This window comes from Cygnus olor, chromosome 3 (genome assembly GCF_009769625.2).
Source record: "Cygnus olor isolate bCygOlo1 chromosome 3, bCygOlo1.pri.v2, whole genome shotgun sequence".
NCBI lineage: Eukaryota > Metazoa > Chordata > Aves > Anseriformes > Anatidae > Cygnus > Cygnus olor.
In genome coordinates this window covers 43,698,800-43,708,504 of record NC_049171.1, presented here as the reverse complement: position 1 = coordinate 43,708,504, position 9,705 = coordinate 43,698,800, and positions in this window count along the sequence as shown.

Sequence of the window (9,705 nt, the reverse complement as noted above, 5' to 3'; positions counted from 1 at the left end):
TTACTATTTTTTTTTTTCCTTAAGACCTCTGCCTCATCTGGTGCATGTGAATTAATGATGAGCTGTTCGTTGTTTCATTTGAAGTGTGACCCCCAAGCCTTATTTAACTGCACAGTGTTCAAGCCCTACAATGGAAACAGAATGACTAATTTCCTCATGAGCTTTTTCTGTGGCAGTCATTACCATGGTTTCTGGGTGCTTCAAATATATTAACAAGTTTATTTTCACAACATTCCTGTCAAGATGCAGTAATAGGCAAGACTAGAAAGATAACATTGTTAAGAACCTTGAAACTAAGTACAAGAAACTGGAATATGGTACAGAAAGAGCCAGAAGATGGGCTCAAAGAAAGGAAAGATATAAACAAGCAATAGGCAGCAAAGACATTCTCAGCAGATCCACTTTATGTGGGTTAGAGGGTCTTAGAGAAGTGCTGATTACTATAGGCTGGAAGACGAGGGTCTGAAATACTGCTTTGTTTATCAAAATAGAAAGGAAATGATTTAAACGAGAAACGTGACACAGAAGTAGTAAGATTTGGAAAGAGGAATTGTGGGCTGTCACCAGATGGAGGCCCTTTTTTGGTCCTTCACAGACCACTCCTGTGAGACAATAGGGAAAGAAGCTTAATTTACTCTGTCCAGGCATGAAGACTTGAAGGCTGGGCCATGCTTTGCCATCATTTTGAAGGCAGCATTTGTTTGTGAGCCACCTGAAGCACAGTTATTATTTAATAAGAAGCTTTGATTTGTCAAAGGACAAGATCTAGACTAGTATGCTGAATACATCTATGCATACAGAAATTGCCATAATTTCACATAAAGTGACTCACTGTGACAAAGAAATCTATAATTATTTAGTGGGTAATCTTCACTGCATGCTAACACAGCTCTTGTCATTGTGGCTTCTCAGCACCCCTCTTAATGTGTTAATACATGATCTCAGGAATAAGCAGTGAAGCAGGGAAAGGCAATTGCTCCCAGGAGGATCAGAAGTGCTTGCAGGAGAAACAAGGTGCTTGGGGGAATCAGTGGCTGAGATGAGGAAAAGCTCCCCCAAGACCAGCACTTCTTTGCTTCCAAACATATTTTTCATCCTGTAACTGAAGAGCATCAGGGATTCATTGCCACACTACGATTTGGAACTTGAAAATAGGAAGTATTTCTGATGAGGAAAGCAACATCATGAAAGGATTTGGCTCCCAAATATCTGCATCCTAAAATCAGAGGGTGGAGTTTGTACCTCCTTTCTACTGAATTATTGTGCAAGTTGTGAACAGCCACTGCTTTTTCCTCTTACAGTTCTAGAAAGCTGTTGCACTATTTCAGCTCTAAAATACTGTTGCACATTTAAAAGGTAAGGTGCACCTATTCTATAGGTGCATCTGTTCTGTTTTCTCAGGCTTAGTAACATCTGAATAGTAAATGTTCTCCAAGCTGTCTTCTTAAAGTCACTGTCATTCCCTGTTAGCAAATTCCCTGTTATTCCCATTAAAATAATTCAGAAGATTGTTTACTTTAATGTATATGTAATAAAAAATATGAGTTGGGAAGTGCCAGAATTTCATTGTAGCCCATAATCAACTATGAAAAACCTGTAGGTTACCAAAGAATTTTAAGAGTTTGAGGATGTTATGAGGACTTCCTAGCTGCTATAACTATTGTTAATTAGTATATTTTCTTTCCGTTATGAGGCCAAAAGCAAATCTTAACCAACGGGGAAAAAAGTTACTAAATCTGATCTATCATTTGTATAGCTGCGTATGATTCTGCAACCTACTCAGGGAATCAGAATGGATAGCTTTGTTTTTGAAGTCTGCTTAATGAAATGGTTCACAATACAAAATCCCTTAGATAAGTCGTTAAAAAAACCTTCAGTCTTTTATTGAAAGCCATGAAAATATTAGTATGTTTACAATGAGCCTAAAGATATGAGAAACAAGAATGCTTAATATGACTGCTAGCTAATCTCTCCACATATTTGGAGCTGGCTAACAAGATGGATAAAAATCAAGTTCTTAGTAATGATTTGCTTTGCCCATTATCATATATTTTTAAATCCATACATAGATTTCAGAGAGCTTTAGAAACATGCATCACCTGAGCAGGCAGCACTAGGAAAACGTCAGAAAGGACCTTATATGTGATGTATGCTGGTAAATAGCCATAGCTGGTAGGGAAAAAAAGAGCAAACATTTAAAGAAATGGGGTAAACCAGATGCTAACAACAGGAGGAGGATACAGAAAACAAGCAAACATTTTACAAATGCAGACCTAATATTTTTTTTTGCTTGAAGTTTTAAAATTCTACCTAGCAATGAACTCTCCTTTCTGTGTAGCGAGGGTGATTTAACACTGCTTACCAGAACTCACCTGCAGAGATACAGGACTTGGAGTCTTTCCAGGAGATGAGGTCTCTCTCAAGGTATGCCCCACAAGAAATGGCTAGCAGTATTGTATGTGTCTCTTCTCTTCCTCCACAGACAGAACAGGGACATCCACATCGCCCTCAACATGCTCAGTGTGTGCAGCTCTGCATTTAGTCAGCTGTTACCAGCAAATCCCATTCCTTCAGGGATTTAGCCTGTTACCTTATAGGCACTAGGAAACAGTTTCCTTGCTAGAAGCAATGGATGAGATTTATTAGCAGTTTTCCCACCTGCCTCTACAGAGGCAGAGCAGAGATGACTTTCAGCTGGAAATGAGGCCTCCTCCCTCACTATCATCTTTTGGGAATAACCTCCAGCTGAGTTACCTGCAACTGCAGGAGCCTCTGGCACTAATGAAGTCTCAGCCCCTCAGATTGATATTTTTTACTATTTTATTTTGGGATGTGGGGATAGTTGAGGTCCAAAGATGTCTTTCTCTTTCACATTTAACATTATGACACTCAACAAAATAGATCTAGTGGCTATAGCAGGCAGCGTCCCATTCACAAAGTTTATAATAAGCAAATTGCTCTATCACACTGATGATTGGGTCAGTCTCTTAAAGAGGATGATAAAAAGGCTAGGTAGATTTGGTGATAAACTTTTACCAGTCTAAAAACAGGCTCCTAGGTTTGCTGATGTCTTTGGAGGCATCAGAATGGTTTCTAACAGATGATCTTGAAGCTGAACATTTTCTGTGCTAGTAAGGTGGGAAACTTTAGGATTTGCTGCTGCTGTTTGAGGTTTCTCTTTAGCACACAAATTCTGTGACAAGTTTTACCTGCACAGCCATAAGTGAGAACTTGCCACATGGGTCATTCACCTTCTGAAACAAACGGTTTCTCAGCTCTGCAGACAATCTTGTATTCTACTGTCTTTTGGTGACTGAGGAGGTGTGTTGAGGGAGAGAAAATTGTAGTGAGGAAGGTAATGATAAATAAAATACTTAGCATTCAGGTAAACTTGTTTATAAAGCCATAATTTGTATGGCTATGATTACAAACACCTATGATTAAATTTCATGGGTACCAAAACATGTCTGGAATGACTCAGAGCAGACATAAGTCATATAAATGACATGTAAATGTAGGCTAGAGTCCTTCCCTGCAGCCTGCTTGATGGTGCTCTTTGGGGCAGCCTTTCAGCACGCACCATGCCACTTCACAAGCAAAAAGATGTTGAAGCAGAGTGAGTCATCTTGCAGCATTTCTGCTTGCAAATCTTGCTTTGCTTTTTCCGTTCAAATTAAAGACAGAAAAATACTAAATAAATAAATAAATATATATATCTTTAGGGAAATGAGTTGTTTCATTGGGGCAGCTCTCGCTTGAATACCAGCCTCACACCCTTATCTGATTCCCTGCTGGAAGGTGCCAAAGCCAGTTATTAATTGCACATCCCCACAGTTCTGCGCTGGGGTTAAAAAGACAACTTAGGCGTCAATCACCTTGATTTTGATCTGGTATAACAATGCCCCGAATAAGGAAGGACCCAGCAAAGCCCTGGTTTAGCTGGTTTTTCATTCTCACTCTGAGTGTAATCTCTGTTGAACAGAAGTGCCATTTTTAACTGTAATCTAAGCCGTGTTGGCATCGAGGGTAGATCATGTCATCAGGCCACTGCAAACATAAGCAAACGAGTCCTTGTTAGGTAAGTAAATATTTTCTCTGTTTGACACATGAATGAAACCAAAGACATATGAGTGATTGACGGACACCACAGATGTCAGACCCCTTGGATGCCCCCCACCTGGCCTAGTTCAGTCAGCATTTTGCTCCGTATGTATCCACAATATAATAATAATTATTTTTTTGTTTATCCAAAGCTTTAAATGATACAATGATGGCTTTAATTTAAAGTGCTGTTCCTTCCCCTCCTTCAATGTCTTCATCTTAAATGGGGTACAGTCAACCAATTTAATGTGCAAACCAAGTGAATCATGCCACCAGCTTTCAGACATGCAATTACATCATCTAATGCAGTTATACCACCTTTCTAAAATGCCTAGTGCTCCCTATACTGTACTTCATCCCTTAGCAGCAGGAAGCAGAAACCAATTATCCATTTTGCAAAACTTCTTTGTGAAGGACTGATGTAGGTTTTGTATCTTATTTGCCTTCCTTCTGCTTTTGCAGTTCACCCTCCCCCTGGTTGATCTGAGGAGTCTCCAGCAGAGACTCCTGCTCACTCTGATGTACATGCTCCTGGTCCTACTGGCTGCCATCTCGCTAAGAGAGTTCCAACAATGAACATTTCAACCAAAAGTATTCCTGCTTTCTCTTCCTGGCAAGACTGAAAGAGTCCCTGAAGAGATCCAGAAGAAGCTGCAAAAAGGACCCTGATATCTTTCTTTAAGGGGTTGGCTATGTGGTACTCATATTGATTTTAATTACATGTTGTGACTAGATGACAGATATGAGATCATAGAATCATAGAGTGGTTTGGGTTGGAAGGGACCTTACAAACCATCTAAATACAACCCTGCTGCCATGGGCAGGGACACCTCCCACCAGACCAGGTTGCCCAAAGCCACATCCATCCTGGCCTTGAACACCTCCAGGGATGGGGCATCCACAGCTTCTCTGGGCAACCTGTGCCAGGGCCTCACCACCCTCTGAGTTAAGAGTTTTTTCTTTATATCTAGTCTAAACCTCCCTTCTTTTAGTTTAAAGCCATTCCCCCTTGTCCTATCCCTACACTACCTGACACAGAGTCCCTCTCCAGCTTTCCTGTAGGCCCCTTTTAGGCACTGGAAGGCAGCTATAAGGCCTCCCCAGAGCCTTCTTTTCTCCAGGCTGAACAGTCCCAACTCCCTCAGCCTGTCTGCATAGGAGAGGTGCTCCAGCGCCCTGATCATCCTCATGGCCCTCCTCTGGAATTCCTCTAATATGTCCATGTCCTTCTTGTGCTGGGGGTCCCAGAGCTGAATGCAGGACTCCAGGTGGGTTCTCACAAGAGCAGAGCAGAGGGGGACCTCCCTTGCCCTGCTGGCCATGCAGCTTTAGATGCAGCCCAGGATATGTTTGCCTTTCTGAGCTGCAGGCACACATTGTGAGCTCATGTTGAGCTTCTCATCAACCAACACCCCTGGGTCTTTCTCCTCAGGGCTGCTCTCAATCCATTCTCCACCTATCTTGGGATCGTCCCAGCCCAGGTCCAGGGCCTTGCACTTGGCCTTGTTGAACCTCACGAGGTTCTCAAAGCCCCACCTCTCAGGACTGTCCAGGTCCCTCTGGATGGCATCCCTTCCCTCCAGCATGTTGACCACACCACACATCTTGGTGTCATCGTCAGACTTGCTAAGGATGCACTCAATCCCACTGTCCCATGTCAATGACAAAGATGTTAAACAGCACTGGTCCCAATACTGACCCCTGTCGAACACCACTTGTTACTGATCTCCACCTGGAGATCTCCTGCTGTTGACCACCACCTTTCAAGTGCTACCATCGAGCCAATTCCATACCCAACAAGTGGTCCGTCCATCCATCCAGTTTGGAGATAAGGATTTTGTGAGGGACAGTGTCAAATGTTATGTCCCATCCAATGCTGCTGTATTTATACATCAGGAAATCATACACGATTCTGTTATCTGTGCCCCTTTCTTCTCCATTTGCAGACTCCTCATTGATGATCGCTTGCTTTTGGCAACAGGGAACAGCAGAACTGCCACTGTTTCTTGATTCATTCCTCCACAGCTACCTCTTCTGTACTTGACGGATATATGGTAGTAGTTTGGTATTGCTGGCAAGCTTGGACGATTCCCAGATCCCTATGTGGTGACAAATCTGCTTATTAGTTTCTCTTGTTTCCAGTTCCTGACCACATCCTTTTGTGGTACATCTGTCCAAGCAAACTTGCTTCCTGGAGATGCTACGTTGTGTTGAAATACATGCCTCCAGGCTTCACCAGTTCATCACCAGTTCAGTCACCTCTTCTCTGTTCCGGTGGAGAAGAAAACAGGACCCTTCATCTTTCTCCATGTTGGCTGCTTAACGTGGAGCCACATTCATATACAAAGAGATGTATGTCCTTCAAAATTCCTTCTTAATTCCCCCTGCTCAGGGGTTTCCTCACAACAACTCTTTGCAGCAGCATCTCCCTTGAGCTGACCAGGCTGTGTGCCTGCCCTGCCAGGTCTGGCAGGGTGGCTGTGCTGGGTTTGGGCAGCACGGGATGTGCCTCCACCAGGTTCCCCCACGAGTGCACGGGGCAGCTGCCTGCAGCCTTAGGCTTCAGGGACATCCATGACAGAGAAGCCAGCCCTTAGTTTTCACCTCTGCACTGACCGCCTCCTTTATCTGAACTTTGGCACTTGCCTTTTTGGTGGCAGCACATCTTTCCACTATTTTTTTTGAAAGCAAGATGCACCTGTGTTGTGTTGGCTGTGTGGTAGTAATTTAGCAATTTGTAGATTGCTGATTGGCAAAAGTGGGAAAGAGCTCAAGTGAACAACAGAAATTCTTAAAAATGTATTGACTTTTTGATTTAAGATTGTTCAACGTCACCTCAGTCTTATATGCGCTGACAGCAAATACACCACATGCCCAAAATGCTGTTGAATCAAACCAGCAGTTCCAATCCTACCCCTTTGGCAATGGCTTTGGAAAATGAATAAGACTTTGCAATCCTAGCTGTGCCTAATCCAGTAATTTTTCAGACTGTCATGCTATATTAAGGAAAAATACAAGGTTAACCTCAGAGAATAATGCTATTATATCAAAGGTTTATATCGGTTATTATTTTTTTCATAAGAACGCAATAAAATTGTAGAGAAGTATTAATACAATGAATTCTCCCATGGTTTTTAAATTATACAGTTGGTATGCAGTCTTTTTATTTTAATTAATAAACATTATTTAAGTTAGAAATGATCTTTCAGCCAACAGCCGAGCATGAAGTGCTGGGGAAAGACAACCTACTAATTGGTAAATTCAGTGAGGCCTTCTATTTGAAACCAAGTGTTTGGCAGGTGCTTCACACGCAGCCACAGGAGGGCAGTAGATGACCTGAATATACTTTTTCCTTTTAGTTTTTATCTGTTCTTTAATCGTTTCGTTTCCCTTCCAGTGAGCTCCTATCTTGTCAAGAAATAAAAATTTGACGCTGATGCAAGAAAGGGGATTTGATTTTCATTTCCCTCTGCGGGTTTGGCACATTTTCTTCATATTCTTGTTAGTTCAGCTTATCATCAGTGTGTGGAGAGTATGTGATATCATCCCTTGTACTGCAAACAGGGCAAGAGGGGAGCCAGGGGGAAAACCTGTTTGTACAACTTCCATGTTTACACAACTTTCAAGGTCAGGACTTCTTCCCAAGAAAAATCTGATAGAGAGCACACAAACAGTTGATTGGTTATCTGCGGGGTTCACAAGTTGTCCTAGGTGCACGCTGAATTCTTCCTTCTTTATTTAAAGACCCGACACATTCAGCACAGGTTTCAGTCAACAAACAGCTTAATAAAAACCATGGCTGTAGACCCTCCTGTGGTTTGAAGATTTGCTAATGGGCTACCATACCTTTTTGTCACTTAAACTAGCAATGAGCAAAAGCTGCAATTATTATCAGAATTAAAAGTTACTGGTACAAACAAATGAAAATAGGTCTCCTCATGGTCACTCTTTGTGTACAGAGGGTCTCTGCAGTGGACAGGAGACAACAACTAAAAATGTCAGGAGAGGCTCTCCAGACTGACCCTGTATCCCTACCAGACATATAGAAGTTAGCAAATACTCAAGATCAGAGGAAGCCCAGTCTGGTAGCGAGCAGAAACAGCCACATCCCGGACAGACAAACACTCCTTAGAGACCAAATACGGGTTTTACAGTTCACAGCAGAAGCAATGTTTGAAATATTTGGAGCAAGTTAGTGAGAACAAAGGCTGTTTCTGTGGCACGCTGAGTACAGGGAGGAGAGGAGAGCATCCGCAGTGTGCCAAGGCGGTATGAAATATATGCCTGTGTCTCAATATGCCAGAAACTTCTGGGCTTTATTCCCAGAACTCCTACTGACTTGTATGACCTTGTGCTAGTCACCCACGCTTGCCATGCCTCAGTTTCCCTATCACAAAGTGGGGACTAAACTAGCCTACGTCCGAATGGCTGTGAAGGAGCTGAATTGGTAATGTTTTGATGCTGGGGACAGGGTCTGTTTTTGCATTTCTGTAGAAAGAACATCCCGTAGGAGCTGACAAAGTAGGAGCTCTGCAGCTGGTACTTAAGTAGTTTTGACTCTGTGTAACAGAGATCAGTGCTATACAGACATACCGGCCAGATGCATGCCAGTAGGTTATTGACCCATAATTTCAGCTGCCAGGTTGGCCGGTCACCAGTTCCTGATGCAATGTTCAGCATGCCCATGCTGACAGGAGAGGACGCTCAGATGGCACTGGAAAAGCAAAAGGAGCCTGACCCTTAACCATGAAGGGCAGACAAGAAACCAGTGAGTGCTTGATGAAAATCTCTATTTGGCCAGCCTGATGCTTGCTGGGTCAGACTCCACATGCCCACTGTGAAAGGATTGGACTCACAGTGTACGTACATATGTGATTTATTTCTCAGCGGTTTTACACAGGTTTACAAGTCCGGATTATTTTGTAAGGGACTCCCAGCTCTGTCACTGATCTTGGGTTCTACAACATTTCTTTTAGCTGCAGGATTGGATTACAGTATATGCAAAACCGCATGTACACTTATAGAAGTAGGCTTTCTCCATACTCGCTTTGCTTTCACAATTCACCTTCATCAAACCGATCCCCTAGGCTCACACCTGACAATGGTGTGTGTGCACAAACACACACACAGCCCACCAATAACTGATTTTTGGGAAGGCAGGGAGAACATACATTTCGTTACATTCTTGTTCCCTTTTCGGTTTGTTTTCCTCAATATTTGGGGCAATATGTTTGTTGACAGAAACATCTCCCAGCAAAGTAGATCCTAAATGAATTTTGTAGCATAACAGCAGGGAATTCAGACATCATACCCGCAGAGATACATGTTTATGTAACCTTCTCTGAACAGCAAAAGCAGCATAGGGTCAGTAACCATTTCAATTGTTTCAAGTGCAGAATATTGCATATTGTCAGGCAATTCCTTGTGACTTACCTAACTATCAAAAAGTAGACATTTTCATTTTTATTTTTTTTAGTTCTTTCAATATCTTTTCCCCAGGACATCAACAACCAATTCTAGAAACTCAGCTCCTTGTTGTGAGATCTTGGCAGCCCGTTTGGCCTCCAAGTTCCTTATTTATAAAGTAGGAACAATATGCTTTAA